Below are 14,108 nucleotides of genomic sequence, written 5' to 3'. Positions count from 1 at the left end.
GCTATAAGATAAGTGTAATGGAGTTCCCATTGTGGCTCAATGAGTTAAGAACCCAACTAGTATTTGCAAGGATGCAGGTTTGACCCCTGGCTCCACTCAGGGGTTAAGGATCCAGTGTTGCTGTGAGCTGTGGTGTAGGTCACAGATGTGGCTTGGATCCTAGTTGCTGTGGCTGTGGCGTAGGCCAGCTGCAGCTCCGATTCATCCTCTAGGCTGGGAGTTTCCATATGCCACAGGTGCTGCCTGAAAAGCAAAAAAAGCAAAAAAAAAAAAAAAAAAAGGACAGGCATTAAGAAGCAGGTGGTGGAGTTCCCTGGTGGCACAATGGGTTAAGAATCGAGCATTGTAACTTCTGTGGCTCAGGTCACTATTCTGGCACAGGTTCGACTCCTGGCCCTGGGAACTTCTGCATGCTGCTGGCATGGCCCCCACCCCCCAAAAAAAGAGGTATATGGTGGCATGCAGATCAAAAGAGATAATAGATGTAAAAAATGTTTATAGAAAATGTGAAATTTTTACAATGAGAGTTTTTTATGTGTGTTTTTTTTTTCCTGGTCTGTTATGTGAGGATCTGGCTTCCCACATTCCCCCCTTGCTGGATTCTGTCCACTTGCCGTGCAGCAGCCAGAGGGATCCTACAAAAATATCCTATCCATCAGGTTTCTCCTCAGTGCCTGTGGTCCCATTTCTCTCTCTGCCCTCTCAACTCCCCACTGCTTCTCTGACTTTAATTCCTGCTGTTCTGGGACCCTCCTACACTGTTAGTGGAATGTAAATTGGTACAGCCACTATGGAGAACAGTATGGAGTTTCCTTCAAAAACAAAAAATAGACCAACCATACGATACAGCAATCCTACTCCTGAGCATACATCTGGAAAAGATAAAAACTCTAATTTGAAGACATATGTGCACCCCAGTGTTCATAGCAGCACTATTCACAAAAGCCAAAACATGGAAACAATGTCCTTTGACAGATGAATGAATAAAGAAGATGTGGAATTATATACATATAAAATATATATTATATATATGATGGAATATTACTCAGCAATAAAAAGAATGAAATAATGCCATTTGCAGCAACATGGGTGGATCTAAAGATGATCATACTAAGTGAAGTAAGTCAGACAAGGACGAATATCATATGATATCACTTATATGTGGAATCTAAAAAAGGGTACGAATGAAATTATTTATAAAACTGTTTAAGGAGTTCCCGTCATGGCGCAGTGGTTAATGAATCCGACTAGGAACCATGAGGTTGCGGGTTCGATCCCTGGCCTCACTCAGTGGGTTAAGGATCCAGCATTGTCATGAGCTGTGGTATAAGCTGCAGACATGGCTTGGATCTGGAGTTGCTCTGACTGTGGTGTAGGTCAGCAGCTGCAGCTCCGATTGGACCCCTAGCCTGGGAACCTCCATGTGCCACGGGTGCAGCCCTGGAGAGACAAAAGACAAAAAATTTAAAAATTAAAAAATAAATAAACTCACAAACACAGAAAATAAACTTATGGTTACTAAAGGGGAAAGGGGATAGGGGGATAAATTAGGAGTTTGGGATTAACAAAGTCATACTTTTAAAATAAAACAAGAGTTACTGTCGTGGCTCAGTGGTTAACAAACCCAACTGGTATCCGAGAGGATGCAGGTTCGATCCCTGGCTTTGCTCAGTGGGTTAAGGATTTGGTGTTGCTGTGAGTGGTGGTGTAGGTCACAGATGTGGCTTGGTTCCTGCGTTGCTGTGGCTGTGGTGTAGGCCGGCAGCTGCAGCTTTGATTTGACCCATAGCCTGGGAGCTTCCACATGCCGTGGGTGCAGCCCTAAAAGCAAAAAAATAAAAGAAAATTAAATAAATAAAACAAGGACTTACGTATAGCACAGGGAACTATATTTAAAATCTTCTAATAACCTATAAAGAAAAGGAATTGGAAAAAAGATTATATATCTATATCTGAATCACTTTGCTGTACACCTGAAACATTGTAAATTAGCTATTCTTCAATAAAATAAAAAACTTTTAAAAAACTACTGCCATTCTCTTCCCGCTCATTTTCTTCCAGACACACTAGACTTCCTGCAAATCTTCAAGCCTCCAGTTTCAGCACTGCCTCCAAGGCTTTGCAATTTACTCTGCTGGCGATGCTTCCCCAGACATCCATGCAGCTCTTTCATTTCCTTCAAGTCTGTGCTTTTTGTTGAGGTCTTTTGGGCCATTGTGTCATATTTGGAACCCTGGCTCTCCCTAGCCCTTCTTCCTGCTTTATATTTTTTATGTAGCACTTCTAATCTTCTAATATGCTATGCAGGTGACTTATTTATTTTGGTTAATATTTGTCTTTCCCCCCTAGATAATAAGCTCCACCTGAGCAAGACTTTTTATCTGTTTTATTAACTGGATGTATTCCCAGCCCCAAGAACACAGTTTGACATGTGGCAGGTCCTTGCTAAATATGTTGAATATTATGTTGAATAGGTCAACGAATACACATAGTAATAATATTCAACAAATACACATTTGTTGAATGAATAAACGAATGGCACCGTTTCAATCTCACAATCAGAAAAAGAATGGGAACTGCATTTCTAGACACTTTCCCATACACACTTCATAAAAATGAGCTCTGCTGGAAAGTCTGTGTGGATTCCTTGCTTCCCCCCCAAGGATCTTGACCACCAAAAGATATTTGTATAATCTCTTTGCATGTTTTAATAACCCAGGAGTGCTGTTTCTATTTCAAAGTCCTGTGGAGAAGCAGGAAATGCAGGAGAGATGTTCCTTGGAGAAATAGAAGCAGGCTCACACCAGGCAAATTTGACCCTATATGCTTTGTTTCCCCACCCAGCTTTGTAGCATTTTCTTCTGCAGCATGTAATTTGGTCTTGCAGCTTCTGAATAAAAGGCAGAATGATGACCCCACAGCATTTCCCAAACTATGTGCTGGAAACACTAGTTCCAGGAAATGCTAATCTGTGCTCAAAAAAAAAAATAAATAAGGTTTCTGTGGTTCTGATTACATATTAGCATGTTAAAGGCTCTAAGGAGTCACACAGCTTAAAAATAAATAAAGGGTGTGCGGCCTGTTTAATAGTCATTAATTTATGGGGAAAGGGAAATCCAGCAAGAGTGAATCCTACTCCAGTATATTATTCTTTATTTTATTTTATTTTTTTGCTTTTTAGGACCACACCCATGGCATATGCAGGTTCCCAGGCTGGGGTCGAATCAGAGCTGTAGCTTCTGGCTTACACTACAGCCACAGCATTGCCAGATCCGAGCCGTGTCTGCAACTTACACCACAGCTCATGGCAATGCCAGATCCTTAACCCACTGAGCGAGGCCAGGGATCGAACCTCAACCTCACCGTTCCTAGTTGGATTCGTTTCCACTGTGCCACAACAGAAATTCCCTACTCCAGTATATTGAAATGACACATAGAGGAGTTCCCGTTGTGGCTCAGTGGTTAACAAACCCGACTAGCATCCATGAGGACACAGGTTTGATCCCTGGCCTCAGTGGGTTAAGGATCCGGCGTTGCTATGAGCTGTGGTGTAGGTCGCAGACGTGGCTCAGATCCGGTGTTGCTGTAGCTCCAATTCGACCCCTAACCTGGAAATGTCCATATGCCATGAGTGTGGCCCTAAAAAAAATGCTTGTAACTATTTGGAAAATACAAATTACATATTTATATTTGTCTGTCTCTCTATCCCAAACTACAATATCCTCTAATTCAATGTGAACATGAGTCTTGGTGGAATGTTTTCCCCCCTTTGTTTTATGCATGAGTCTCCACATCTAGGCTCTCTATACACCGATATTTCAGCGAATACTCATCCCCTGGGGCATATGTGAGGATTTTTAAGGCAGAGTCAACTTTCTATGGTCCTGGAGCTTGTTTGGGAGGCCTCCCGTCTCCCCACCCTGAAAGCATGAATGCAAAGGATATACTTGTTTCCCAGTAGCACTGAACATGCATTTTCTTGCTCTTATTCATGCTCCAATTAGTGGTTCTGAAGATATTCGTAAAGTAGCATGATGTTGGCCGTACTTGTAAATGGTGATTGAGAACACTTTGCAACATCAAGGAATTCGTATGACTCAAAGCTGTATTTATGTCAGTACAGACAAGGCACATGTGAAGTTTAATAGTGATTCTTTTTCTTAGCTAGTTGAACACTGAACTCCACAAGAGCAAAGGCTTGCTTTCATAAAAATATTTAATAAGATTTATTTAAAATCTGAAAATTAAGTGAAGAGTTTCACCTTTATTTAAATAACATTTTTCATTCTAAATGTTGATAGTTCAGGAGTTCCCGTTGTGGCTCAGGGGTTAATGAACCTGACTAGCATCCAAGAGGACACAGGTTTGATCCCTGGCCTTGCTCAGTGGGTTAAGGATCCAGCATTGCCATGAGCTGTGCTGTAGGTAGTAGACTCAGCTCGGGTCTGGCATTGCTGTGGCTCTAGTGTAGGCCGGCAGCTGCAGCTCCGATTCGACCCTTAGCCTGGGAACCTCTATATTGCGTGGGTGTGGCCCTAAAAAGCAATAAACAAATAAATAAATAAATAGAAGTTGATAGTTCAACTATAATTTATCTTTTCTCTTGCATTTTTTTTTTTTTTTTGTCTTTTTGCTATTTCTTGGGCCACTCTCTCGGCATATGGAGGTTCCCAGGCTAGGGGTCTAATTCGAGCTGTGGCCACCAGCCTACGCCAGAGCCACAGCAACGCAGGATCCGAGCCGCGTCTGCAACCTACACCACAGCTCACGGCAACACCGGATGTTAACCCACTGAGCAAGGGCAGGGATCGAACCCACAACCTCGTGGTTCCTAGTCGGATTCATTAACCACTGCGCCACGACGGGAACTCCTTATGTTGCAATTTTAATAGATAATTTTGAATACTTCAGAAGAAAAATAGTTTCTTTGGAAATTTTAGGAAAAGTCATTTTTACTTTTCCAACTTTTTTGAATTTAATTTACATAATTTGATGAAAATAAGTTTAAATTTTATAAATGTTGACTATTACTTACAAATTTTTGTCCTTCAGGTCATTGCGAATGAGTACAATATGCAACAGTGATAGAAACTGAAAATACAAATGTAGCGTTCAGAAGAGAGAAAGAGCTAGAAAGGAAAAATAAGTAAATCTTCAAAGAAACAGCCTGCTTAAATTTTTAAAAACTATTAAAAAGGAAAGCCAGCAGGCTTCTGTTGGGTATGACCCACATAAAATTTGCAAATAGGACATTACAAATTCTTTTTGAGTCAGGTTTTTGAGGTATCATTACATATAGTAGCAGCCTCCTTTCCCAGCTGTTCAGTTTTATGTGTTTTGACGAAATGTATACTGTTATATAATCGTGACTGTAATTAAGAGGTAGAATATTCTATCAACCCAAAAAGTTCTACAGACACCCCTTTGTAGTCAATCCCCTTCCCACTCCTCTCCCAGCCCTCAGCCCTTGGCAAGCTTTGATCTGATTTCTTTTTTTTTTGTTTTGTTTTTTTTGTCTTTTTTTTTTTGAGGGCCACATCTGCGGCATATGGAGGTTCCCAGGCTAGGAGTCTAATCTGAGCTGTAGCCGCCGGCCTGCGCAGAGCCAGAGCAGCACGAGTTCTGAGCCGCCACGTCTGTGACCTACACCACAGCTCGAGGCAATGCCAGCTCCTTAACCCACTGAGCAAGGCCGGGGACTAAACCTATAACCTCATCGATACTAGTTGGGTTCATTAACCACTGAGCCACGAGGGGGACTCCTGATCTGATTTCTATACTTATCGTTTTGTCTTTTTTAGGATGTGATGTAAATAAAATTCATACAGTATATAGTCTTTTATGTCTGGCTTCTTGCATCAGCCTAATCCTTTAGAGAGTCATTCATGTTGTTGCAAGTATCAATAGATCTTTCCCTTTTATTCTGAACATTATTCCATTATATGTAGTCACTATACAATTTGTTTATCCATTCATCTGTTGATGGACATTTGAGTTGTTTCCAGTTTGGGAGATTATGAATAAAGCTGCCATAAACCTTCTTCTACAGGTCTTTGTGCGACTGTATTTTCACTTCTCGTGTGTAAACACCTAGGAATGGACTTCTGGGTCATAGGGTAAAAGTAATTTTAACTATGAAAGAAACTGCCAAAGTGTTTTCCAAATTGGCTGTGCCATTTTGCACATTCGTCAGCAATGGATGTGAGTTCCCTTGCTCTGCATCCTTGCTAGCATGATTGCGAAGTGTCTTTTTTTTTTAATTTCAATTTAGCCATTTTATTTGGTGATAAAGTAGTTACTGATCAAAAAATTAAATTGAGGAAGAAAATTCTTCCTACCAACAGCACAACTCAAATAGGTTAAATAAAATCTTGCAATTTTGTGCTATTGGTTAAACTGATCAGACTCTGCGCAGGCCTCCATTTGTTCTCGTGCCCAGAGCCCACAAACGATAGTGGTGAGGCTCCCCTCAGTGTACCCCTTTCTTCGGCTCTGAAGTTGGCTGATGCAGGAGGTGTTTCTTTGGAATGTGTCCCTTCCTTGTGTAGGACAGCTGCCAACTCATTCTGCAGCGCCCTCTAGTGGAGCTGAGTCTTCAGGATTCATCTTGTCCTCTATGCACAGCCTGGCCCCTTTACACTTAAGGTTGAAAGAAGAGTCAACCAACATGCCACCCTGAGAAGCTGTATGTAGCCCCTGGTCTAGAAGACAGGACCTGTGTTTAGGGAGCTCTCTATGTAGAAGACCCAGCATAACTCCATGAACCACCTGATGGAGGAGTGAGTGAGTTTGACAAGAGCTGCACGCAGTGGAGCCTTTGTTCCAAAAGCTCATTCTGAGGAGACGTATAGGATGTTGCAAGTGGTAGCATGTTCTATTTATTTATCTTGCCACTGATGGGACCCTGCTCAGAGCTTCCAGTCAGTGGTCCTTAACTCCAGGATCCTTAAATCTTGGATGTGTGGCATTGGAGAAGACTGGATGATAATGGACATCAGTTGGGTGGGGATGTGACTCAAGGGAATCTAATTTGCCCTGACAGACTCTCAACTTTCTAGTAGATTGTAAAGAATGCCACTAGGGAAAAATGCACTTTCTCAACTTCAGATTCAGCAAAAAAGACACTGAGTAGATCAAAATGCTGTCTCTTCCTGACCACAAGAATGTGTCCCCGCAGGAGCGGTGGTGTTTTGTGACCTACCAGCTGTAGGCTGGGATGTAATATTTCCTGACTTGGCATTTGGGGAACCTTCAAGTACTTCAGGCCACTCATCTCTCCACTCAGTTATTTCTTCCTTTGGGGATCATAAAAATCTTGAGAAATGTCAAGCTTCCCTTTCAGATTTTCTTTATTGAATGTAGGATCTTAATTTTTTTTTAAGCCCTTCTAATGAATTTGGGCTATCGTCTTATGCTCATAACACTGGCAAGTCAACTTTTCTAAAAGAATGACTATGTTTAAGATATTCACAGTCAGCGAGGTAGTGAATTACATATTTTGTATTTACTTAATACAACTTCATGGCTGACTGTGTAGGCTATGAATTCAGACAACCTGGGTTCAGATCATAACTCAATCACTTCCCTCCATACTCTTTCTTAAAGTTTGAATGTTCTGCCAACCTAGTTCCTTATTTTCTTATCTTTGAAAGTTCTTGAGTGTTTTTGTTACTACTTTCATGTACACAGTACAGAACTTTCAAAACTAAGAACGTTTTCACAATTAGTCTCACAGTAAATTTTTTTGCTGCATTTTTTTCATACAAGAAAACTCTATAACCTTGGGCAAGGAATTTTATCCTCAATGACATTATTTAATTGTTTTTCTTTACTTAAAAAAACCTTTTAATTGAGATGTAGCAAACGTAAAGTGTCTTATCTTAATAATAGATAATACAAAATGCTATTTAAAAAAGTTCACAGCTTGGTAAACTGTTGTATACACCCATGTAATCCCATTAATTATTGTTGCATTTTATTTTTGGAAAAATAAATATACATGTAAATCTCAACTTGCGGATATCATTTCAATATGCAAAGCACACAGGAGAGTTTTACTCTAAATTACACCTGAAATACTTCAATATAGTCGAAAGTGAATGTTCAGCTACTAACAAAAACTGTGATGACAAAGTTTATGTGACTGAAATTGTTACTTACATATGATGTTAGCCACATGAACTTGAAATCAGTATATCACAAACTGATCAAGTATTTCTCTTCATATTTGTCTGTGTCACACTGCTCCAACTTGCGATCTATAAAGTCTTAAGTGCTACAATAAAGCCATTGTCATGTCGAATGGCTCAACAGCTCATGTTATAATGAAAAAATATAAAGGACTGATTAAGTCCACCTCTCCAAAGAGTCACATAATCAGTGGACGCTGGGCAATGGTGAAGATCTGGATTTCACAGAATAATATCCTGCAGGCTAATCTTGTTATTCCTTGGCCAACAGGGGAAGCTGAGAAATAAAAATTAACTTGGAGGATAAGAATCAGCTCTGCCTTTCTTCTGACTGGAAACACACACACACACACACACACACACACACACACGTACACGCACACACTCACACACATGCTCACATAGCTAGTTGTAGAGTTAACAGAAAGCAGTATTTCTTCCAGGGACATGTTTCAACATCAAAGTATCATAACCCTTTTCTTTGAATGACTGCTGTTTGTTTATTCAATGAGAAACTTCACTGTTTGAAACGAGACTGGTTAAGAATGAAACATCTCGCACTTGCCCAGAGGACTTAAAGGACTCTGACACAGAAGAGAAGTTTTGATCTCCAACCCAGGTGCAGCACTTGAGAGAAGAGGTATCTGGACCCAGCATTTCAGATCCATCTTAATAGTTGCCAAGGAAATAGGATGCTGGGTTCACTTTTCAGTCCAGGCTTGCTGGTGACTTATTTGAACCTGTCAAAATACTACCTCAGTTAAAGGTGACTTAACTCTACCCTTCCACCAAACCCTATAATAAATCTCTTTTCCTTTGTTTGCTGGGCAATTCCATGGCTCTCTAGCATGATCTCCCTTTCGGTAATGGACCAATAAATATGCTTCTGTTGGCATACGGGTTTGTCCCTGGAATGCTTAAATTGATTAGGCTAGGACAGTAGGCTTTATTATTCCTGGTGTTTTGGGGTTTGTTTTTGTTTGGGTTGCACCCACAGCATGTGGAAGTTCCCTGGGGCAAGGAATCAAACCTGAGCCAGAGCTGTAACCAGAGCCACAGCAATGACTATGCTGGATCCTTAACACTCTGAGCCAGGAGGGAACTCCTACTATTCCTGTTTTTAAAGATAAGGAAATTGAGCCTTGAGAAGGTTGAATAAAACATACAAGGGGTTACGGATGATAGGTAGTCACAGATTTCACACTGAGGTCTGAAGGGTGATGAAGCCCAGTCCAGGCTGCTCCCCACCTTCATCTTCCAGCTCATCATTACTCTACTTTTGGTTGCCAATTCCGCTCAAGGTGAAGCCACAAAATCCACTCATACCACTTTTCTCTTTCTCGTCACAGTTAGTATCCAATTCTGCCATGCACCACTATTCCTCAAGATGTGGCTTCAGTTTCAGTGTTTCTCTCTTCCAGGAACCTGGGTGAACCATCCAACACTTAGTTCTGGGTTCCTTTTTTCCTCAGTCACACCAACAAGCTAATATTTCTAACAACACACTTTGGGTTTTCACACTTGTTGTTGGTGCTTGCGCTGTTCCCTGACCTTGGGATTCCTTTCCCATGATTCTCTGCCTGTACAAACTTAAAAAAAAAAATTAGGAAGTTCCTGTTGTAGCTCAGTGGAAACGAGTCCAACTAGGAACCATGAGGTTGCAGGTTTGATCCCTGGCCTCACTCAGTGGGTTGAGGATCCAGTGTTGCCATGAGTTGTGGTGTAGGTCACAGATGTGGCTCGGAACCTGCATTGCTGTGGCTGTGGCGTAGGCCAACAGCTACAGCTCCTATTCGACCCCTAGCCTAGGAACCTCCATATGCCACAGGTGCAGCCATAAAAAGCCAAAAAAAAAAAAAAAAAAAAAAACCTTAAACCATATCAAGGTTTTTGTTGCAAACAACAGAAACCATGCTAGTTTGTTTTAGCAGACCTTAATTTATAAAGACTATCAGATGATTTCACAGAAACCTTAGAAGGGCCAGAGCACCTGACTTGAAGGCTACTCTGAAGGACTGGTCCAGGGTAGACAATACTGAGGCAGCCAGACACAGAGAGCACACTTTCCATCTCGACACTAGGGGGTGCTAGACCTTCTCTTGCAGCTGGGTATCTGCCACCACCCTCATCAAGACCAGCCAGACTGATGCCTTATTTGCATCATGAGCCTCTGAGTCAACTCTTGCCATGGGTATATTGGACTGGCAGAACCTGAGTCACATGTCTACTCTGCAGCTGCAAGGGAAGCTGGGAAAAAAAGGTTTTGGCTTCTACCATAAGGAAACACAGACTTATAAAGTCGGGAAGTCCCTCCACACAGAAAGAGTATTCAAACACAGAAGAGATCCAACTAGGACTGACAAACTTTCATTACTCTGGGGTCCAGCTCAATAGTCTCCTCACCTGGAAAGCCTTCTCTAAAACCACAGCAAGACTTATGGTCTCTTTCAAATACCATATGATATCACTTATAGTGGAATCTACAATATGGCACAAATGAGCCTATTTACAAAACAGAAACAGACTCACAGACACAGAGAACTGACTTGTGGTTGCCAAGGGGGAGGGGGGAGAGAGTGGGATGAACTGAGAATTTGGGGTTGGTAGGTGCAAACTATTCCATTTAGAATGGATAAGCAATGAGGTCTGCTGTGTAACAGGGAACTATATCCAATACCCTGGGATAGACCACGATAGACTATATATATATATGTATATGACTGAGTCACTTTGCTGTACAGCAGAAATTGGCACAACATTATAGGTCAACTATACTTTAATAAAAAAGAATGATGGTGTCTTTGTTCTATCTCTCAGTTATATGTTATTTGCATATTTACTGAGTTATTATTATTGTAACAGATACAATTCATACTCCCCAAATCTCCTCATCTTTACTTCAGTTATGATTTCTAACTGCCACAATATAATTTTTTTATTCCTAAGAGATTTTTCTTGTCACTTCACTGGATTTCTTCTGCCCGTGCTATAGGCTGAGAGGACAGAGGAATTCCCACAGCCCTCAACCAATGACTAACAGAAGATGTACAAATACTTCAATTCCTTGTCCCCTTGGGTAGGACCGCCCTGAGGCACCTGTGTAATAGTGGCCTTCAGCATTTCCCCACTGGGAATCAGCTGGGCCACCCACAGGGCTGCTGGCTTTAGGGGCTACCCTCCCTTCCTTGTCTTGCTTTCCCACCCCTGTCAACCATTCCTTCACCTCCCATCTACTTGCACTTGAACCTTGGCATCAGAATCTGCTTCTGGTAGATCCCCAAGTGGGGCAACATTCTTCTCTATATTATAGGTATCCACTGACTTATCTATCTCTCTTACAAGATTCATGAAGACAACGAAAGTGTAGCCGTTTTTTTGTTGTTGTTGTTGTTGTTTTTCCTATCTCTCTGGTTAAACCTCTCTGGGACCCTTATTGCTGGTCCCAAACTATTGCCCTACCTTCCTCCATAAAAACACTCAAGAGGTATTGCTTTCATTGAATTAAAATAGGGACAATGGCAGATTTAAGCTTGTACCAGTGTACAGCCTCACAATTTTACTCCCTCTGGAAGGAATTATGACATGTGATTAATAATGGCCACTTTTGATGAGGGGGTGGGAATTATGAGGCTACTTTCTAACCTTTGTCCACGTATTATTATTACTTTTTAAAAAATCAACCCTCTAGAAGGTTGTACACTAATGAATGATGCAATTTCTCTGGGCCCTTCAGGGTTGAAGGACCTGCCAAGGTCAAAGCCCTTGTGCCAAACCCCTCATGAGGTGTGCTAAGGACAGCCAAAGGGATCTGACTGATTCTGCAACCATCTCCTTCACTCTGGACCTCCAGCCTGTAATCCATGCTTGGGTGGAATAATTCCCTTCCTTCTCCCATAGCATGGGCTCCCTACCCTTAGGACAAGCTTCCATATGAATGGTCTTCTGCTTGCTTTATTCTTGGGGTTGTTTTTTTTTTTTTTTTGGTTTTGAATATAGGCCCAAGGTCTTTGGCCAGTGGGTATAATTTCAATGGGTTTGATGGATAATGACACATACAAAGAATAGTGAGTATTATGTAACAGCTGGCAGACTCTGAATGCTTTTGGCTGTGGTTCTGGAAAAGCATAAGAGAGGGATGTGGTTGACATACAGAAACAGAGTTTGAATGGAGCCAACCTAGCTTTTCCTTGGGTTGATATTTCAGTAGATTGGAGTGGGGGGCACCCCCGCCCCAGGCTCCCTGCCTCTATCACAGTCCTGAAGAAATTTCCACACTTTAGACATTTTCATGTGTTTCTGGCAAGACACCCACTCTCCCCTATCCACTAACACGTCCCAGTGGCAGTATCTTCCTTGAGGTCCTCTGGACTAACCTCACTCTACGTAACTCAGTGACTAGATGCTAGACAGCCCTGGCCGGTCTTTATCCCCCAGCTTCTCATCCCTGAAAGATCTCACATCTCCTTCATTGACCCAATCTCTCATCATTCCCCAGCTCTCAAAACTCTTCCTCTGTGCCTCTGCAACTCAGTGTATCGTCAGGAACTCTCCTTCTTCCTTGTGTCTCTATCACCTTCTTATTCTAACCGCTCTCCCCTGAGAACAGTGCTCCCTCTGCAGTCCTCCATAAGGGTGGCTGCTTTTTCTTCCAGATCACTGGCATCACAGGGTCTGGAACAGGGTAGGTGTTCTCCTTGCTTTTTTATTGCTGGTCCCAAACCATTGCCCTACCTTCCTCCATAAAAACAACCTTCTCAGAAACTCGTAACATCGGACTGTATCATCGGCCACTTTCCTTTTGGCAACCACCTACTGACTCCAGAATCACTTCCCCTATTCCTGGCTCACTGTCACATTTTCCAGCACTCTGCCCATTTATATTCTTGCTGATTTCAATATCTACATAGATGAATCTTCCTGTACACTGGCCATTCATCTTCTTGACCTCCTCTCCTTCAAACATCTCATAATCCACCCTAGTTCAGCCATTCACTCACATGGTCATGCCAGGTGACCTTGTCCTTACCAAGAATTTTAGCCCCTCCAGAATTTTAGTGTGTGTTTGTGTGTGTGTGTGTGTGTGTGTGTGTGTGTGTTTAGGGCTGCACTCACGGTACATGGAGGTCCCCAGGCTAGGGGTCAAGTGAGAGCTGTAGCTGCTGGCCTATGCCATAGCCACAGTGACACCGGATCCTTAACTCACTGAGGGAGGCTAGGAATCAAACCTGCATCCTCATGATACTGGTCAGATTTGTTTCTGCTGAGCCATGATGGGAACTCCTCCTTCCAGAATCTTAATTCCAAACCTCCCAATAGCTCACTGCTACTTCTTGTTTATTTTATTTGCATCTACTTATATCTTTCTTCTTCACCCATTCCCTTGCCTCCTCTCCAGACGTAATGACTGTCCCTAATTTTGTGCTTTTAATTCCCTTGATTTTTAAAATGACTTTATCGATATGTACGTATTCTGAAACAATATGTTGTTTAGTTATTTTTGGAACTTTATGAAAATGATATCATACTGCCTGCAGTGCTCTTTTCCTCAGTATTCTATAAATAAAATGTCTCCATATTCTTGGGCATTGCCTAGTTTAACTGTTATATTATATTCCATGGGGTGAATTTATCTAAATTCCTTCCTTCCTTCCGTGGCTGTTTCTAGCTTTTAATATTATTACCTCTGCTGATATAAATAACTCATACATGTCTTTTGGTGTATATTTGCAAGAGTGAATTTTTAGGAGCTGAACTGATGGGTCAAAGGGCGTAAGAGTGTTCAGCTTCGCCTGATGACATTTTATTTTCTAAAGCAACTGTACGTCACTTCCTATTATTCCAGGTCACTTCCACTAGGTTCTGATGTCAAAAACTCTCTGCTATCAGTAGGACCTGTAGCTATTGAACATAGCACTTTTT

Source organism: Sus scrofa, chromosome 16, assembly GCF_000003025.6.
Source record: "Sus scrofa isolate TJ Tabasco breed Duroc chromosome 16, Sscrofa11.1, whole genome shotgun sequence".
NCBI classification, from domain to species: domain Eukaryota; kingdom Metazoa; phylum Chordata; class Mammalia; order Artiodactyla; family Suidae; genus Sus; species Sus scrofa.
The sequence above is the reverse complement of the archived record's forward strand: the minus strand, read 5'-3'. Positions refer to the sequence as shown.